The sequence below is a fragment of the Fistularia commersonii genome, chromosome 4, assembly GCF_037954325.1.
Source record: "Fistularia commersonii isolate RoL2024-O1a breed Wild chromosome 4, RoL_Fcom_v1.0, whole genome shotgun sequence".
In the NCBI taxonomy this organism is placed as follows: Eukaryota; Metazoa; Chordata; class Actinopteri; order Syngnathiformes; family Fistulariidae; genus Fistularia; species Fistularia commersonii.
In genome coordinates, this window is record NC_141287.1 from 10450224 (window position 1) to 10456223 (window position 6000).

A 6000-nucleotide genomic window follows, 5' to 3' on the forward strand; every position below is an offset into this window, starting at 1 on the left:
TGTCTTTTGAGCAAAAGACCTATTATCCAGACCAAAAGATCTGGCAGAACCAAAGATATTGTGAGGCTCTGTTTGGAAAGTCTGGCAGAAAGAGCCTCAACTCCCACATACGGCAGGCGGTCCTTTTTGGCCTATGGGGCTGCGGAGGCAGCTGGCAGGTAGATGCAGACAAAGCAACATGCAGCTTCGGTGATCCCCAGGGCAAAAACAGAGGTCTTTGAAGAGTTTGGTGAGGCCATGGAGAACAACTGCGGAACTTGACTGTATGAGGCCCTGGGTTCAATCCCCGGCATCTCCACTGTAAGTCGCTTTGGTTAAAAGCGTCCGCCAAATGACTGTAATGTAAATGTAATGTAATGTTTACTCAAGATGTTGTGGGTCGGTGGAAGGAATACTTCGAAGACAGACAGACTCTGGGCCTCTATTTCTGGGGCTCAAGTTGCCAGGGTTGTTAATAAGGTTCTTGATGATCCTTGGCCTAAGGGGTGGATTTGACCTGTCCTGAGTTCTTCAGGGCTGTGGATGTTTCAGGGCTGTTTTGGCTGAAACACCTCTGCACACCTCTGCAACGTCATATGGATATTGGGGGCAGTGCCTCTGTATTGGCAAACCGGGGTGGTGATCCCCCTCTTTAAAAAGGGGGATCGAAGGGTACTACAACTACAGGGTCCTGTATGGGGTACTGGATACTGTAATACTGCCATTTGGTCATTGCATGGCAGGGGTCAGGGGTCGGATTCATTTCAAGTGACGGTTTGAGTCTGCCATGGCTGCTCTTTGTCAGAGATTCTGTTCATAACCTTTATGGATAGAATTTCAATGCGTTGTCAAGGTGTCGAGGGGATCTGGTTTGGTGGCCTCAGGTTTGGGTCTCTGCTTTTTTGAGATAAGTCCTGTTGGCTTCATCTTACCCTCAGCTCTCACTAGAGTGGTTTGCAGGTGAATGGGAAGCAACCAGGAAAATCAGCACCTGCAGATCCGAGGCTAAAGTCCTCAGCTGGAAAATGGGGAGTGCCATCTCCAGTTCTGAGTTGAGAGCATACCCTAAGTGGAAGACTTCAAGTATCAATCTGTCTTGTTCTAGAGTGAAGGAAAATTTGAACGGGATGTCAACAGGCGAATCGGTGCAGTGTCTGCAGTAATGTAGACTCTGCATTGGTCTGCCATGGAAGCCTTTGGATTCCCCCTGAAGAGCTGCATCTTTTGGCCAGAGAGGGAAGTCCAGGTCTCTGAATTTTGTGGTGTTTGGGCATTGTGGAATTCTGATAGCACACTTAAATCCTTTGTAGAAGCCCCCTTTTTTAATTCTTCAGTTCTGAATATAACACATCAGAGAAATTCAACCTCTGCATTTAACCCATCATAGATGAGCCATGAACAGCAGACAGCCGCTTAGCAGCACAAGGGGGATAGTTGCATCTTGCTCTGCCACTCTTCGACTGGCGAAGAGGATCTCAGAAATCAAACTTGGTATGTTTGGTTTCAAGACAACCACTCTGACCACCTGAGCCATGCCATCTCACCTTAGATTGATGAAAACACAAGCGAAGACTATCAACAATTACCCCCCCCAATGTTTTTTGATGGTAAATTAGTCTGAAAAAGCTAACTAAACTGAATCATTTGACTGTCCATCACACCTTACAGCTCATGTTCCTCTAGATAAAATCAACGGAGAAGAGGGGATCAATTTTGGACTCCTAAACACAGTACAAATGTGAACAATTAGATTTTGCTTTTCCTAACTTTTCACTTATTCCATATTTGATTATGTTATGGTTTTGTGATTGGCGATGCAGCCTGCTGCCAGTTATTGATGGCAATGTATTTACCGGTAAAACAAATATAAATAAATAAGTACATAAATAAATAATAAGGTGAGACCAAGGGACATGACTCTTAAAAACAAACTTAAAGAGGAGACCAGGAAGGCAGCACTGTTTCACCTTGACAAAGCCTTTTATAAGTAATTGTTTTTCTTGTATCTTTTGATATCATTTTTATTTGGTTAAGCATTTGATAAAAAACTGAATTGCTTTCCCTTTATTTGTCATTTTGATGCTTTATTTGATTTACAATGATTTACATATACATACACTCCTCTCAAGATACAATTGAAGGTGGTTACACAAATTGTCCCAGCTCTCCCTGTTCTGTACATGGTATTTTTTTGTTTCGGTACTTCACATAAGAGATATTCCTATATGCCTCAAAATCCTGGAAGACACCTTATTTCATAGAATATCTGCTGAGAATCAAGAATATTTCCACCCAGCACGTTTGGGTTTTCCTTTATGTAATTAGCTCAGCACTTTCAAAACAGCACAGTCAGACAGCAGAAACAACTTCAACCGTCAGGCAGTCCATCAGTCTGCCAGGCCACAAGTCATCCCCCTGACGGGCCTCATGTTAAATCTGTGTCCAGCACTCATGAATGAGTCTGTACCCAATCTGAGATATGAGGTGGCAGGTCATTCTGATGAGACACAGTCGTAATGTTGCTGCGGCGGCAGCAGGAGGACGGGGGAGTGGGAAGGGTGGGAGGGGTAGGTGGACCAGGCAGGCAGTTGAGTGATGAGGTGATGGTGCATGAAGAGCCAGCCAAAACAGCCAACTGGCCACTACCTGAACTAAGCTGAACTACATAGCTGCACACATGGACTATGAATGTTTCCTTTCTCTATGTTTTCTTTACCCTTTTCCATCCCTCAGCTGTCCTCAAAGACTTCTCACACTTAATTTCTTGATGTTCCCAAATTATTTCTTTATACATGCTGGTTTAAGGTAAATGCTGATGCAGCAGCTTTTTTTTTTTTCAAGGATCCTAAGCATATGGTATAAGCAGTTTTCCTTGTGTTGGACAAGAATTTAAAAAACCAAACAAACAAGAAAAGAAATGGAAAACTTAGATTTCATTGTTCTCTCTGTAACTTTTTTATTAATCAAAAATACAGTATTTTTGATTCTGATTCAGATCTTGCAGTCAGTTTCATAACATTACATTTCTCCAAAGTATCAAAGTTAAATTATTTCTATTGCTGCACTATTATTTTGAAATATGTTTTTTTTTTTTCCCGTTTTGATGATTTATTACCAAAATTAGTTGAAAATATTATTGATGAAAGTTTTGAGGGAGTCAGCAGCCGCCCCCCCCCCCCCCCCCCCATGTCATCTCAGTGGAAGAAAGATGTTTTAAGAAGTAGAGCCTGCAGAGATCAGGGGAGAGGAAACCTTTTTTTTCTACCACCTGGTACCAAAGTCAGCCCCCTATGCGCACACTCCAGCATAAGGTAAAGACCAGGCACATGTGCCTGTATTTATTGAAAAACGCGAAACAGACCAAAATATTTGCTTAGGCACAGACACCCTGCACACATAAAAACTCTTTATACATTATTGTCTTGTGCAGGTTTGCTAAGACACACACACACACACACACACACACACACACACACACACACACACACACACCAAAAATCCACATGGCTGATGTAATTAGTGATTTTAAAGCTCTGCACTTCATATTACAAGTCATAAACAGACATTCAATACTGGGCTTTGAGAGAGCTGTTTATTCTAGGGTTTTATAGTCCCCTCTGTGTATATTCTCCCTGAACAATAATGCCACTATGCCTCTGTGCTGGAATGCTATTCATTTGTCCAATTAAACACAAAAAATAAATACCAAATTGGGTTGGCTTTTCTGCTTCGAAATGGTTCCAAAAATACTTTTACACCAGCTCTGATGGGGGATATACAGACCAGTGTTGGTCCAATTATTAACCAACACTAAACTGTAAGTTCCTTTGAAAGTTCAATTAGTGCCATTATTTCAGTACAACATGACAAAATGTGAATCCAGAAAACGTAAATAGAAATTTTAATACATCCAAACAAAATAAAATAGAGTTATAGCCAACATGGCAAAACTGAAACCTCTAGAACAACTGTGGTCATTTCTTTGGCATTGTTTTACTCCTGGAGAGTCCCTACATGTTTCTGGATTAAGAAATAAATTAAATGAAAGCAAAAAATGGTTGGAGACTAGTGAACTGAAGAGAGCTTGAGTTATGTTTCAAGAAATTACTTCAATGACTTTTTAAATCAAACATGGCACCCGTTGCTGAAAATCATAGTTTGAATACAACAAATTAAAGATTAAAAGGAATTTTGGATTGTATGAAGTTACTGCGAGGTCCCTTGATTTATGTGCAGGATTCAGAAGGGCAATCCTCCTGACAGCCATGCAATTTCCTGTGCGAGAAAACAGGAACTAAATCAAAATGTACAAAGAAAGTCATGGATAGAGTCTATTTGTACATGAATAACAGTCAGACCAGTGATGATACAGTTGGACAGTATTTGATTCTTTTTTCCATATTTTCCAATAAAACTCTTGCAGTTTACAGTCATTGTAAATCCTGTGAAAACCTATAAACACCAACAGCACAATTGGCTTGCAAGGTAAAACCATACTGTAATTATGTAATCCACAAATCTGGAGACACACATCATAAATATTCTACACACACACATATAAACATATGGCCACTATTGACTGAAACTAAATCAAATGGGTCATTCAAACTCTGAAATTATAAATCCTCTTGAGGGATATGAATATTTTTTGGCAGTGTCATTTTCAAATAGCTGAGTCTGGATAGGAACAGTACTGCTTTGGATTACAAATATTTGACGTAGACTTAGTAGTGCTTTTTGTGAAAACAATTTTGGAAATTTGTTATCCAAACAAGCTTTTGAATACACTGGTTGAACTTCAGTTTAGAAATGACAAATAGCAAAATCCATACATAGTTGTTAAAAGTTTAAATCCCGGTTCCTCGTACAGGATCCAGTTTTACATTTTGTACTTTGCCACAGTAGGTGCTAAAATTTTGATTTTGAAAAAATGGATTCAAAAACAGCAAAAAAAAAAAAAAAGTTAATATGAAATTGATTATGATTAGACTGTCTTGGCTACATGTGCAGACAAATTGTAAACAATGTATTATATGAATGCTGTTAAGGTCAAATCCAAACATTAGGAGTGCATGTGTTCGTGGGTCATTTGTTTTTGACTTGCAGGCTCTGGTTGGCTTTTGTACTGTATTGCACCCTTCAGTTATATTTTCCAATGAGTAAGAACTTAGTGGGTGTAATACTACAGCTATGAATCTTGTGCACTTTGAGGCTACAGTCAATATATTTGCTCTGCATGAAGAGACAGTGTTTTTTTTCCCTGTACAATTTTAAAAGCGCCAATACATTGATGAAAATTCAAGTCAGGGGATACGAAATTGAACTATTTTTTCTCAGTTATTGTTTTCTGTGGAAATGAGAAGCCAGTTTTTGAAACCCGGGACATTATTCGTCATTGGTATCCTCAAAATAAACCCCAATTATGTGAAAAAATGTGAGGTAGGTTCTGTCCGTTTTTTCCGCTCAACAACCCCAGCCCATTCAAAGTGAATAAGATGTTTTCGCTTCTGTTTTTAGAAATCCACCTGTCTCTAAGAATCAAATGTGATACATGTAGCCATGGTTTATTCTCTTACCAAAACATCAAGCCAATTAATTCTTTACTCAGGTGGCAGGGCCCCATCTGTTAGAGCTGGCAACCCAAAATATCCTCCACGGCATTGAGACACAAAGATCTCTGGGATCCATCCCTAAGGACTTGTCCCTGGCCATGTGTTTGGCTCAAGGTTCCAAACCAAATGTGGACTCGGTCAAAGGAAACAGGGAATTATCAGGCAAAATGTGAAAAAAACCCAAAGGAATGTCTATGAAGTTGGGCCGGTAGTAAAAGTGAAACTGGATGAAGTGTGACACTGAGGAAAAGAAAAGGTCAATGGCTGTTTAGGGTTTTATTAAGACTTGTTAAACTTGGTGCAGGAAGCAAGTTTGTGGTGGGAGGATTAACATTTCAGACAACATAATTCAAGGAGAAATTAAATGGTCCCTGTATAACAAACAAAATAGTTGTAAATAGTTGACAAC